Source organism: Schistocerca nitens, chromosome 1, assembly GCF_023898315.1.
Source record: "Schistocerca nitens isolate TAMUIC-IGC-003100 chromosome 1, iqSchNite1.1, whole genome shotgun sequence".
Classification (NCBI taxonomy): domain Eukaryota; kingdom Metazoa; phylum Arthropoda; class Insecta; order Orthoptera; family Acrididae; genus Schistocerca; species Schistocerca nitens.
The window spans coordinates 187,428,850-187,444,424 of record NC_064614.1 but is presented as its reverse complement, the minus strand read 5'-3'; the positions used below and the strand labels follow the sequence as shown (position 1 = coordinate 187,444,424).

Genomic DNA, 15,575 nt, shown 5'->3' with positions numbered 1-15,575 from the left:
CATCAGTGCCCGCTTACGGCCACGAAGTACTGCAGATAGTCTTGCTCGGGACCTTACCGCAGCCACTGGAACAGTTGTCTCCAAACACACAGCATACAGACGATTGAACAGACATGGTTTATTCCCCCCGGAGACCTGCAAGGTGCATTCCACTGACGCATGGTTACAAGAGAGCCCGTAAAGCCTGGTTCAAGAACACAGTACATGGTCATTGGAACAGTGGTCCCAGGTTATGTTCACGGACGAGTCCAGGTAAAGTCTGAACAGTGATTCTCGTAGGGTTTTCATATGGCATGAACCAGGAACCAGATACCAACCCCTTAATGTTCTTGAAAGGGACGAGTATGGAGGTCGTGGTTTGGTGGTGTGGGGTGGGATTAGGACTGGTGCACGTACACCCCTGCATGTCTTTGACAGAGGAACTGTAACAGATCAGGTGTATCGGGACGTCATTTTGCACCAGTATGCCCGCCCTTTCACTGGGGCAGTAGGTCCCACCTTCCTCCTGATGGATGATAAGGCACGGCCCCACCGAGCTGCCATCGTGGATGAGTACCTTGAAACAGAAGATATCAGGTGAATGGAATGACTTGCCCGTTCTCCAGACTTAAACCTCATCGAGTACGTGTGGGATGCTCTCAGTCGACGCATCGCTGCACGTCTTCAAACCCCTACGACACTTCAGGAGCTCCGACATGCACTGGTGCAAGAATGGGAGGCTATACCCCAGCAGCTGCTCGACCACCTGATCCAGAGTATGCCAACCCGTTGTGCGGCCTGTGTACGTGTGCATGGTAATCATATTCCATATTGATGTCGGGGTACATGCGCAGGAAACAGTGGCGTTTTGAAGCATATATGTTTCTGGGCGGTTTTCTCAACTTACCACCAATACCGTGGACTTACAGATTTGTGTCGTGTGTGTTCCGTAAGCTATTAGCGCCAGTTTTGTGTAGTGCCACGTTGTGTGGCACCAACTTCTGCAATTATCCTTAATTTATGAGCATGAGTGTACATTCCGCAAGCCACCTTACCGTGTATGGCAGAGGTCGCTCTGTTCACCACTGTCACTTTCCCCTTTTTCTGTTCCAATCGTGAATCGTTAGCAATAAGAACGATTTCCAGCAACATCCATGCCGAATCGAATCTCTCTAATTTTATATTCCTGGTCTTTTCGCGAGATATACGTAGGTGGAAGAGAAAAATATGTTGACTCATTTAGGAATGTACACTCTCGGAATTTTAAAAGTGAATCACATCGTGATGCACAACGCCTCTCTTGCAGCGTCTGCCACTGTATTTGGTTGATCATCTTCGTGACGCTTTCGTGATTACTAACGAAACGTGCTGCTATTGTTGGATCTTCTCTATTTGCACTATTAATCCTATCTGGTATGAATCTCACATTCAAGTAATGCTCGAACGAGGTTTTCGTACGCTACCTACTTTGCTGACGGACTACATTTCCTGAGGATTCTTGTAATCAATCTCACTCTGCCCTCTGCTTTTCAAGCGATTACATGTCGTTCCACTTTAAATTGCTCCATACACGTACTCCTAGGTATTCTATGGAAGCAATTGTGTAGTTAGACAACTATAGGTCTGTCTGTCTATTTATAAGCAGTGCGTTACATTTGTCTATGGTGAGGACTGATTGCCACATCCTGCACCAGGCGCCGATCTTCTGCAGGTCTTTCTGCATTTTCCCAGAATTTAAAAGCGTTGCATATTCTCTGTATATAGCAGCAGCATCCGTGAAAAGCCTTGTCGCACTTCCGACGTTTGCCCAATATGTCAATTAGACAGGGTGGTCCATTGAGAGTGACCGGGCCAAATATCTCACGAAATAAGCATCTAACGAAAAAACTACAAAGAAAGAAACTCGTCTAGCTTGAAGGGAGAAACCAGATGGCGATATGGTTGGCCCGCTAGATGGCGCTGTCATAGGTCAAACGGATATCAACTGCGATTTTTTTTTAAAATAGGAACCCCCATTTCTTATTACATATTTGTGTAGTACGTAAAGAAATATGAATGTTTTAGTTGGACCACTTTTTTCGCTTTGTGATAGATGGCACTGTAATAGTCGCAAACGTATAAGTACTTGGTATCACGCAACATTCCGCCAGTGCGGACGGTGTTTGCTTCGTGATACATTACCGGTGTTAAAATGGATCGTTTGCCACTTGCGGAAAAGGTCGATATCTTGTTGATCTATGGCTATTGTAATCAAAATGCCCAACGAGCGTGTGCTATGTATGCTACTCGGTATCCTGGGCGACATCATCCAAGTGTCCGGACCGTTCGCCGGATAGTTACGTTATTTAATGGAACAGGAAGTGTTCAGCCACGTGTGAAACGTCAACCACGACGTACAACAAATGATGATGCCCAAGTAGGTGTTTTAGCTGCTGTCACGGCTATTCCGCACATCAGTAGCAAACAAATTGCGCGAGAATCGGGAATCTCAAAAACGTCGGTGTTGAGAATGCTACATCAACATCGATTGCACCCGTACCATATTTCTATGCACCAGGAATTGCATGGCGACGACTTTGAACGTCGTGTACAGTTCTGCCACTGGGCACAAGAGAAATTACGGGACGATGACAGATTTTTTGCACGCGTTCTATTTAGCGACGAAGCGTCATTCACCAGCAGCGGTAACGTAAACCGGTATAATATGCACTATTGGGCAACGGAAAATCCACGATGGCTGCGAAAAGTGGAACATCAGCGACCTTGGCGGGTTTATGTATGGTGTGGCATTATGGGAGGAAGGATAATTGGCCCCATTTTATCGATGGCAAGCTAAATGGTGCAATGGATGCTGATTTCCTCCTTAATGTTCTACCGATGTTACTACAAGATGTTTCACTGCATGACAGAATGGCGATGTACTTCCAACATGATGGATGTCCGGCACATAGCTCACGTGCGGTTGAAACGGTATTGAATAGCGTATTTCATGACAGGTGAATTGGTCGTTGAAGCTGGACGTTCACCGGATCTGACGTCCCCGGATTTTTTTCTGTGGAGGAAGTTGAAGGACATTTGCTATCGTGATCCACCGACAACGCCTGTCAACATGCGTCAGCGCATTTTCAATGCATGTGCGAACATTACGGAAGGCGAACTACTCGCTGTTGAGAGGAATGTCGTTACACGTTTTGCCCAATGCATTCAGGTTGACGGACATAATTTTGAGCATTTATAGAATTTATGTGGCATTTGCAGGTAATCACGCTGTAACAGCATGCGTTCTCAGAAATGATACGTTCACAAAGGTACATGTATCACATTGGAACAACCGAAATAAAATGTTCCAACGTACCTACGTTCTGTATTTTAATTTAAAAAACCTGCCTGATACCAACAGTTCGTCTAAAAGTGTGAGCCATATATTTGTGACTATTACAGCGCCATCTATCACAAAGCGAAAAAAGAGGCCCAACTAAAACATTCATATTTCTTTCCGTACTACACGAATATGTAATAAAAATGGGGGTTCCCATTTAAAAAAACGCAGTTGATGTCCGTTTGACATATGGCAGCGCCATCTAGCGGACCAACCATAGCGCCATCTGGTTTCCCCCTTCAAGCTAGACAAATTTAGTTCTTTGTAGTTTTTTCGTTTGACGCTTATTTCGTGAGATATTTGGCCCGGTCACGATCAGTGGACCACCCTGTTTACAGGGTGCTAGCGGATTAAGTGCAGATATTTCTATCGGTGACTGAGGACGCTATACCGAAAAACATTACGTCAGTATTTATGATAGTTTTAGCTATTACGAACAGTATGTTTTCAGATTGTTTATCACCTCTAGGTATATGTAGCACAAGGAATCCTGTCATGTTTTTTTTTTTCCTGTGCGGCAGGCCAGATATAGAGGTGTGGACTGCCAGCCAGAGTCCACTTTGCAGTGCAGTTAAGACCATTCAGAAAACATCGGGTAGTAAATTATCTGACGTGCTCGCAAGTAGACTCTTAGACACTGAGCAAAAAACGATTAACACAGGAGATTGTTAGTCTCTAGAAATGTCAGAATATGTGAGCATAAAATATGTTCCAAAATTCTACAACAGGCAGACGTTAGACATATTGCGCCATAGTTTTTTGCGTCTGTTGCAATATAATCAATAACATTGGCAAAAGCCTTCCTCTGGTGTTACGGTCCGCTTCCGGAACAAGCTATCCTGCATTCTGCGCACACTTAAATGCCCTGCTGCTTTTAAGAAGAAGTAGAAACACATCCTTCGGGCACCCTCATGACGTTTCCCCCCCCAAAAAACGTCAATGGACAGCTCTCTCTCTGTAAAAGAGCAAAGAGAAACCCCTCATCTTGTTCCAGTCACGCTTCTTTCTCATCATTTATCAATCAATCTCATAACTTTCTTTTCCCCTGCCTTCATTAATTGTGTTTTATCACGTTCCCCTTCCTCTCTCTTTTCCACCGTTTTCCTCAGAATCCTTATTGTTTAAATATACTTTTCTCTATTGCTGTACTCGTGAACCAATGGAAAAAGTGGTTCAAATGGCCCTGAGCACTATGGGACTTAACTTCTGAGGTCATCAGTCCCCTAGAACTTAGAACTACTTAAACCTAACTAATCCAAGGATATCACATACATCCATGCCCGATGCAGGATTCGAACCTGCGTCCGTAGCGGTCGCGCGGTTCCAGACTGAAGCGCCTAGAACCGCTCGGCCACCCAGGCCGCCGAACCAATGGAAACTTAGCATATTTTTTCACTTTCTCCACTATAGTAATTACTAAATGTTTTATAGTTTTGTTTATTAGGTGTAACTTACAACATGCTACTTCATCTTCTTTTTCTCTGCCTGTGTTCCGGATCGGCGCAAGGTAGCCGTGTTTGGTAACGGTCTGGGCATGGTTAGTTTAAGGGGTGGCCAGATGTCCTTGTCGTCACCACGTTACTCCCTGAGACGGAATGTATCCATCCCAACTGTCTGTGTGTAGTGTTATTCATGTGGGAGTGAGCGAAGACTTTTTAAATGTTTCCGAATCTTGTAACTGAGGCGGGACTTGAAAATTATCCCGGTATTCAACCAGTGAGATGTGGTAAACTACATCCAGACTGCTCCCCACAACGAACCTCATAGTTAACCCGCCTGGCCGATTCGATCCGGGGCCGGCGCAACTACCTGCGGAAGCGACGGTTTAACACGCACAGCTATCCGAGGGGGTAACATATAACATGTTTATCGTAATAAATGTAATATACAATATGTAGAATACGTTGTTATAAGTAAGAGGGGGCCTGATGGGCCTAATCTTACAGATGAAATTAACCAATAAATAATAAAAAAACATTTTTCATAATTCAGAAAACGCTGACCATAGCCTTTTTGGAACCTGAATTTCTCTTCGCCTATTTTGGTGCAGCGTACGCAAAGCTTTTTCGTAGTTAATTCTTCATTTACAAGATAATACATTCATTTTCTAATAAGCTTGTGATACCGCTGATTCACACACTTTTAACCACCAATTGCCGAATACCAATTTCACGGTGTTTTCATTCGTGGTTCCCATCTTCGGGATAACTGTAGCATAAATGTGACCACGTTCGAATAAAAACCCCACATCTCTTAGCTGAAGGCCGGCCGGTGTGGCCGTGCGGTTCTAAGCGCTTCAGTTTGGAACCACGTGACCACTACGGTCGCAGGTTCGAATCCTGCCTCGGGCATGGATGTGTGTGATGTCCTTAGGTTAGTTAGGTTTAAATAGTTCGAAGTCTAGGGGACTGATGACCTCAGACGTGCTCAGATCCATTTGAACCATTTTTTTTCTTAGCTGAAGAAAATAAAGGGTCAGATACCTAATTAACTGACACCAAATGTGCCTGAATTTCCGTACACGATACTGCAAACCAAAATATTTTATGGAGGCACGGTATTCCAGTTTGCCCGTTAAACAAAATGCACACAACTATTTTCATAGGCTATATAAAGAATTATTTCGCAGGTCATGTTGATACTTGAGTCCCCTTTGTATAATAAGTACAAATACAACATAAACTAAATTTAATTGATATCAACTCCATCTCTACGCGAAGCAGGCAGCTATTAAGTTTTCTTCGAGCGTGAGAATGAATTAAAGAAAGGAACATCAGGTTTTAATGTTCACATGATTGCAACGTCGTCAGAGACGGATTACGGGCTCATATTGGGGAAGAACGAGAAAGTTAAACTTCGATTTCCTTTTCAAAGAAATCGTTCCGACACTTGCCCTTCGCGATTTAGGGAAACTACCAAAAACCCAAATGTAGATAGACGGACAAGGATTTGAACCTCTTGCGGTCGCAGTATCCGCATTTCTCGACCACTGGCCCTCCAGGCCACTTTTATATTTGAGTTTGTTTCTTTTGCTGTGCATCGAGTCACTGTTTTATCTGCACTATCCATAAAAACTCGTTAACTAGTCTTATGACTTCATTGAGCTTTTTTCTTTTCGATATAATGATTATATTGTTTTAATTTTATTTTAGTTGATTTGAAAGTATACTTTCAAATGTACTCTATTAACTTTCTCAGTTCGTTGATGAAATTTTTCTGTTTTGGAGATAAACAGAACAGTGCCACCTGAGAAAGCCAAATGTTTTAAATGCGGTACAATAACACACTTTCTTCGTTTTCCTAGTTTAACGATGTAAAAAACATCATCTTGAGCTGCTGAAAATATTTTCATGATGAGGAATCTTCGTAGCTGACTCCTCTCTCAACACTGGTGAAGTCTGTAGCACGGATGTGGACTTACATATTCTACACTACCGTAGCCTGACTAAATGCGTTGAATCTCAAGTACTATCAGTACAGATTTGGTTGAAATCGAGCCAAAAACTTTCTCAAAATTCATGAGTACTGTTGTATTCCCAGCCGACACTAGCCACCTACCATTTATTCGTGTACTGCGGGTTGCCGAACCTTTGGCCCGCTAATGGCGCTACCTCTGGAGACTGAACGAAAACAATCTGGCATCAACACAAGCACTCCTCTCTCTCTCTCTCTCTCTCTCTCTCTCTTCCCTCTCCGTCCGATCAGGCCTCGGAAGGCCCAACGGTACCGACCGACCGCTGTCTCATCCTCAGCCAACAGGCGTTACTGGATGCTCTCCCGACCGTTATCAGCTTTGGTGACCAGAGTCGCTACTTCTCTATCAGGTAGCTCCTCACTTGCCCTCACAAGGCTTGAGTGCACCCCATTTGCCTACAGCGCTCGACAGAGCCGGACGGTCACCCATCCAAGTGCTAGCCAAACCCGATAGCGCTTAACTTCAGTGATCTAACAGGAACACAAACACGCCGCGTCGTTTTCAACCGAACCTCCAACAGCCACCGCAGTACCGTGTGGCGCCAGACTCGCTGCCAGAAGCAAAACCATCGCCGCAAAAGGCACAGTCATCGCGGCACTGCCTCATTTCCTTCAGCCACGTGCCTCCTCTGGTATGCTTTCACCAGTCGAATAGTTAGGATATCGTCAGACTGCTCTGCGTCCAGTTCACACTCCAGGCTTATGCTGGCTGCGTCTAGCAGCTCATCAGTCGGAGTTCAAATCTCTGAGCCAACAGGAGAATCTCACCGCAAAGTTTGTGGACTTCGTACGTCTTTGAGCACCTTACGCTCACTATTCACTATGGTCTCACGGACTTCGCCTATCCTCTAGCAACCTACTGCTAACCGCCGACCACGGCCTCATGGGCTTCATCAGTGTAAGAACTTAGCAGTCTAGAATCAGAGATTAACTTTCAGCCTGAACGAAGCAGCGTGGACTCATGTCCCAAGAAATTATGTTTTTGTATTCTTCTCATTAGACTTAATAAACCTGCAACTATTCTTTTCTAGCTGAGCACTTCAATGTGTAGCTTGTAGTTTCCCTCTGTAAAGAACACTACGAAACCAACGTAAAGTGGTTTCATACTCATTTGTGCGCTGCATAATGTGGTTCACATTGCGCAATTTGTCCATTGTGCTGTATTCACCTATAATATTGGCTTAATGTTTTCATTCCAGAGCAACGTCAAACTCGAATTCCTGCGGGAATCCGCGAGACACCGAGAGTACTACATCAATAGTGTGTGGTAGCAGTTGAGAATTCGGGTCCGAATGAAGGTGTGCTGTAATAGTCCGTGCGGTTGTGGTGACCACTGTATCCAGATGCCGTAGTTGTCAGTGCATCTGCCTCGTAACTAGGAGACCCGAGTTCGAGCCCCAGTCTGGCACAAATTTTCAACTTTCCCCAACTACGTAACTCAATACCAAGTGGCAGTTAATGTCTCTAATGCTTTTGTGTCTTAAAACGTAATATTTTTTGGATGAAGTTGGTCTATAATTATACAACGCACTGAATACACACTCATTCAAGTGAAAGGATATTATGTGTCCTATAACAATTCGTTTGTAGCCATTTCGAAACGTAAGGAGTGCCTCTACAAATCATAGCAGCAAACCGTCGAAACTCAGATCTACAACCTACGGGAAGAGGATAGCTAAAGAATCGACAACGCGCAACATCACAAACTTTTCCATTGGGCCACGTATCAGTGGACTGGGGGATCGGATTAAAACTGAAATACAGAGGAAAAATCTTTAACGTCCCCAATAACGTCCCCTTTAACATGTTTCTGGGATGTGTAGACGAACTGATTGCACTTCGAGTTTTACCTCTTTCGTGAAATAGCGGTAGCAGTATTCGCAATTCTCAACGGCCGGATTCGCCCATGAAAGGTAATGGCCTATCGAACCATTACTTCAGGCATCCAGAAGGTACGATGCTGGGTAATGCACACTGGAAGAGAAGCAACAAAGAAAGAAAGCTAAGAGTTTTATGTCCCGTCGATAACGGTGTGAAGTACAGGCTCGGACTGGACAAGAATAGGGCAGGAAATGGTTTGCGGCGTTTGCTGTACATCGTTTAGGGAAAATACTGGAAATCTTAGTCAGTACAGTTGGACGAGCACTGGAGCACACTGCCTCCAGAATGCGAGTCTAACATTTTATGTTCTGGTCCACCTTACTTGTTTGTGCGTCAGGACTTATTAATCTGCGTGCAGCATATTTCAAAGTCTTATAGGAGTGATATATCACATCATGGGAAACAACTTTTGTTAGAGACAAAATGTTCACTGACTCATCCCGGCGACACTAGACGTTGTTCAAGACTGGTTATTCGGCCAGAGAGGCGGCGCTAGGTACTCAATCTGCGCCGTTCGTGCGTGTTGTGTGTTGTCTATCATCCAGTCATCTGCGCTGTAGGACGGGCAAAATTAGTTTCTGTTTCGCTTCTGAAATATCTTTCAGCGCTTATAGACACCCATTCTTCTGGTTTACTTGTTGACTTTATCAATTTACTGAGATACGTGGTATCAGGGAAATACAGAAGTACAGAAACACAAGTCACTTAGGAATGAAATAAATAAAAAGTGCTGGTGGGAAGCTAAGGCAAAATGGCTGCGTGAAAAATGTGAAGAAATCGGAAAAGGAATGACTGTTAGAAGGGCTGACTCAACATATAGAAGAGTCTAAACAACCTTCGGCGAAATTAAAAGCAAAGGCGGTAACATTAAGAGTTGGATAGGGATATAACTGTTAATAGCAGAGGAGAGAGCGGATAGAGTATATTGAGGGCGTCTATGAGAGGAAGGACTTGTCTGATGGCATGATAGAAGAAAAAACGGTTTCGATGGGGAAGAGACAGGGTCACCGGTATTAGAATCAGAATTTAAAAGAGCTTTGGAAGACCTAATTCAGATAATGGAAAAGGGGTAGACAATATTCCATCGGAATTGTTAAAATCGTTTGGGGGAAGTAGCAACAAACCGGCAATTCACGCTGGTGTGTAGAAAGTATGACACTGGCGATGTACCACAAGGCTTTCGAAAAAAACATCATTCACATGCTTCCGTAGATAGCAAGAGCCGGTAAGTGCAAGACTATCGCTCAATCAGCTTGACAGCTCATGCACCTAATTTGATGACAAGAATAATATAAGAACAATGGGAAGGAAAATTGCGGATCTGTTAGGAGATCATCAGTTTTAGTAAAGGTAAAGGCACCAGAGAGGCCGTTCTGACGTTGCTCTTGGTAACGGAAGCGAGACTTAAAGGAAAAACAAAACACGCTCATGGTATTTGTCGACCTGTAAAAAACGTTCGACAAAGTAAAATGGTGCAAGATGTTCGAAATACTGAGATAAATAGGAGCACGTACAAGAACCATGAGGGAAAACCAAGAAAGAAGTGTTTGGATTAAAAAAGGATGTAAGGCAGGGATATAGTCTTTTGCCCCTACTGTTCTATCTCCATACCGAAGAAGCCACGACGGAAATGAAAGAAAGGTTGAAGAGTGGGTTAAAAGTTCAGGGTGAAAGGATATCAGTAATAAGGTTCGCTGATGATACTACTATCCTCAGTGAAATTGAAGAAGAAATGGAATTAACAGTGTAATGAGTACAGAATATGGACTGAGAGTAAATCGAAGAAAGGTTAAAGTAATGAGAAGTAGCAGAAATGTGAACAGCGAGAAATTTAACATCAGAATTGGGGATCACGAAGTAGACGAACTTAAGGAATTCTGCTACCTAGGCAACGAAATAACCAATAATTGATGGAGCAAGGAGGACATACGAAGTATACTAGCCAAGAGAAATCTGCTAGTTTCAAACATACTCCTCAATCTGAGGAAGAAATTTCTGAGGATGTACGTTGGGAGCTCAGCAATGTATGGTAGTGAAACCCGGACTGTGGGAACATCGGAACAAAAGAGAATCGAGACATTTGAAATGTGGTGCTACAGAAGAAAGTTATGACGAAGTTCTCCTCAGAACAGGCGATGAAAGGAATATATGGAAAACACTGGCGGTGAGAAGGAACAGAATGATAGGATGTCTGTGAAGACATCAGGGAATAACTCGCATGGTACTGGAGGGGCGAAACTGTAGAGAATGATAGAGATTGGGATACATCCGGCAAATAAGTAAGGAGGTAGGTTGCAAGTGCTACTCTGAGATGAAAAGGTTGGCAGAGGAGAGGAATTCGTGGCAGTGACAAGACTGATGACTGAAAATACCTCCTGGTCAGTAGACCCTGCTAGTTCGTTGAATGTCGTCATTCTAGGGCCGGGGATATTATAGGACACCTAGCGTCGCCGGAAAGCGCCAGCAAACATTTTGTCTCTAACAGAAGCTGTTCTCCATGACGTGATCTATCACTCGTAGACGTTTGTCGCGAAAGCTTTGAAACACTCGATGTGGTTAAGGTGAAAAGTTCTCGACGTGGTACAGAGATGGCATTGATATCAAAGAAATTTCGTTTTTATCTTGCTTTTGTCTTGAACAAGAACGTAATCTAAGCTCAAATTGGTCTGACAAATAAATTTCGTTATACAACTATCACGGTATAACTGTATATGGATGTGGATGTGGGCACTTATCACGGGATAATTATACATTTTTTTTATAATTATATTTTATGATTTTGGGTTTGGGTGGCTTTAAATATTGTGGGCTAACGTGAGACTTTTAATTAACTTATACCGCATAACACTCGTACGGACATCGGCTGCCCCGAAGTACGTAGGCCTACGATATAATATTTTTTAAACACAACGAGCGACTCACCGCCTTCTAGTAAATAGTTTGCGTGAGCGAAGCTATTTAGAAAAGAAAATATGCGTATTCTTACGCAAACTGTAATTATTAATATGAGTCTCAGGAGCTACTGGTTATTTATGTACCAAACTACAAAAAGATTAACTGAGATATTGAGGAATGTAATGATTTTCAATATTTATTGTTCATTATTTGCAAGGCAAAACTGGAGAGAATCTCGTTTGCCGTTAGGCGGCCGAATTGAAACATACTGAACTCATTCAGTGCTGTGGATTTTAGTAAATGAAATTTATTACTACGCTTTTTAACTTTGAAATTAATGAAAGATCAAAATTGAGAAGTCTCTCGCATTTACATGTAATATTATGACATGACATTTTAATTAAATAATACAGTCAGCGTAATGGCCGACTAAATGCTGCCAGGGGAGATGAGCTCCCTGCACTACGAAGTTCTGTAAAAACTTGGTTAATGAGAATTAATGGTTGCGATCATGAGAGGTGCCAACTAAGTCAATAATACACACTTTCTAATAACAATTTCTATTATATTTTTCAAAAAAATACAGATAAAACTTACGTTAATTATCAGGCAGCACTACAGTGGCGGCCTACCGCTAGACGAAACAAAACATGAGAGCTTTCAATAAAGCAATAGTCTCTGGTCATGTTCATTTTCATTACACAGATAAAAAGAAAGTTCCTTTATTTTTATATCACATCGCTGTTTGTGATTTTTGGTGGTATTATTTAACGTTTTTAATCTTTCTTATACATAGCGCACACGTACACAGTCTTGAAATAATTTATAATTCACAAGTCGAACAACAAAAACTTCCTTTCCCTTTTTCCAAATGTCCATTTATGCGACGTACCCTCACACAACCTATGAAAATGGTAGAATGGTGTGCGTTTCGTTGAATGGCGAACTTTAATACGGTGACGTTTTAAAATTCTTTAATTTGTACTGTTTATCGTCTGCGGATATTCAACCGTAGCTGGTAGAGATTTATAAGCAACCTTGTTCTTTATTTTCAATAGTACATCGAGAAATTTCCAAAAATTTTATCGATCGATTGGCGATAAAAGATGTATGAAATAGCTGCTTTCATAGCCGTATTAGGAGGAAGAGTGGCTCTGAGCACTATGGGACTCAACTGCTGAGGTCATTAGTCCCCTAGAACTTAGAACTAGTTAAACCTAACTAACCTAAGGACATCACAAACATCCATGCCCGAGGCAGGATTCGAACCTGCGACCGTAGCGGTCTTGCGGTTCCAGACTGCAGCGCCTTTAACCGCACGGCCACTTCGGCCGGCTAGGAGGAAGAGTATAGTACCTTTTACATGAAGAATTAATGATCAGAAAGCTTTGTGCAAACTGCATCAAAAGAAGCGATTGCAGAATAATATCTACAGCAAAGAGAAAAAATACGATATTATCAGATTACAAGATAGCGGTGAACATTTAGAGCAATTAAAAACCATTGAAAAGCCAAGATTGCATACAATATTACTTTATTTGAGACAACCGGTTTCGATAGATCATGCTGTCATCTTCAGGTCTGTAAGAAAGAATATGTTTCATACGTTAAGATGTAACATTTAATATAAGAGTTTTAGTTTGGTATTATAAAAACCGGAAGTAGACCTATACCTTTACATACCTTAAAATCTTTTTGTTGTAAAACGTATTCATTTTACGCTGACCTTACGCACAAAATGTCAAGTGGATAGAAACGGAACATTATAGAAGATTCGTCATCGCTAAAACATTTAAAAAACATAAACCACCTTGTGCAACAGGCTATATCCATGAACGTATTGTTCACAGTTGCTTATTGCATCACACAAATACGATACAAAATGAGAAAATTCAGTCATTTTGAGCACATCACATCATATAAATATTTAGGGGTTCATACAACTCATGGAAATGCTGTGGTGTATTGTCCTCAAAAACCACCAATTGTCGCCATGTGTAGGCTCTGTCAGTTAAATGACACAACCGAAAGGGGTGGCTGTTGAACATGGCAATTTAAACCCTAGGTTGGAGGAAGTGGGCCAACCATGAAGGCAAAAGATGGCACATGTGAAAAGACAACATACACCGTAGACAACCAGCGTCACCCCAGAACCAAAGAAAACCAACGTCAGACTTTGTTAACAGATGAGCAAATATTGCTAACTCTCTCCCTCTATTGTTTGACCATGGAGAGAGCATGACTTCACGCAGAATTAAATAAAAACCACCGGCTGTTTTTATAAAACCACTTACTAATTTGATCTCGACAGCTTCCTTAATAACACTGTACCAGTAACTACAAGTGGATGCCAGAGTTGCTGCGTTGTTATATGCCATCTGATGACTAATACCAGCTGAGTTACTCGAAACTGACGTTATGACGTTAACTTTCGACAGAATGGCTGTATAGGGGGACATATCGGATGATCAGATTCTCGTCCCCAAGGAATCGAAAAGGCAATGGGGATTTTAGCAACGTTCGAATATAATGTAATATAGAACGTTTTACTCTGTTTTCAAAACAGTTTCCAAATCTATAGAATCAACCTTACCTTACTTTCTAAATTCTCCTCAGCGATTATCAAATGCACTATACAGTAGCGGTTCCGGTTTTAGAAAGATCGAGGTATGAAACTCACGACATTTCTAGTGTCAGGAGTACGTCCAGATCCACATTACATGCAGGTGGGAAAGGTACTGAAACATACTGAAGCGCCAAAGAAGCTGCTACAGGCATGCGTATTCAAATACAGAGATATGTAAACAGAAAGAATACGGCTACGATCGGCAACACTTCTATAAGACAACAAATGTCTGGTGCAGTTCTTGGATCGGTTACTGCTACTACAATGGCAGGTTATCAAGATTTAACTGAGTCTGAACGTGGTGATATAGCAATTGGACACAGCATCTCCGCGGTAGCTATAAAGTGGGGATTTTCCCGTAGGGCCATTTCACGAGTGTCAGGAATCCGGTAAAACATCAAATCTCCGATATCGCTGCGGCCGGAAAAAGATCCTGCAAGAACAGGACCAACGACGACTGAAGAGAATCGTTCAACGTGACAGAAGTGCAACCCTTTCGCATACTGGTGCGGATTTTAATGCTGGGTCATCAACAAGTGTCAGCTTGTGAACCATTCGACGAAACATCACCAAAATGGGCTTTCGGAGCCGAATGCCCACTCGTGTACCCTTGATGACGACACGACACAAAGGTTTACGCCTCACCTGGGCCCGTCAACACCGACATTGGATTGTTGATGACTGGAAACATGTTGGCTAGTCGTACGAGTCTCGTTTCAAATTGTATTGAGTGGATGGACGTGTACGGGTATGGAGACAACTTCATGAAGCCATGGACCCTGCATGCCAGCAGGAGACTGTTCAAGCTGGTGGAGGCACTGAAATGGTGTGAGGGGCATGCAGTTGGAGTGACATGGGACCCATGATAATTCTTCATACGACTCTGACAGGTGACAGGTACATAAGCATCCTGTCTTATCAACTGCATCCATTCACATCCATTGTGCATTCCGACGGACTTGGGCAATTCCAGCAGGACAATGCGACACCTCACGCGTCCAGAGTTGCTACAGAGTGGCTCCGGGAACAATCTTCTGATTTTAAACACTTCCGCAGGTCACCAAACTCCCCAGACATGAATATTATTGAGCAGATCTGGGATGCCTTGCAAGGTGCTATTCAGGAGAGATGTCCACCCACTGGTACTCTTGTGAACAATCCTGCAATGTTGATGGTGTCAATTCTTCCCAGCACTACATTAGACGTTAGTCGAGTCCATACCACATCGTGTTGCCTGCTCGTGGCGGCCCTACACGATATTAGGCAGGTGTACCAGTTTCTTTGTCTCTTCAGTGTATAACAGACATGTATATGTCGATAATAAGGTACCCTATCTGATCG

At 42.8% G+C, this 15,575-nt stretch overlaps 2 protein-coding genes across 2 annotated transcripts in view; one reads left to right on the top strand and one right to left on the bottom strand.

Moving 5' to 3' along the window:
• LOC126245060 (mucin-5AC) overlaps window positions 1-15,575 on the top strand; it is a 465,061-nt gene that overhangs the window by 80,115 nt on the left and 369,371 nt on the right. The gene's annotated exons all lie outside the window — the stretch shown is intronic.
• The window catches only part of LOC126235883 (uncharacterized), a 117,122-nt gene that overhangs the window by 1,080 nt on the left and 100,467 nt on the right, over window positions 1-15,575 (bottom strand). The window lies entirely within an intron of this gene.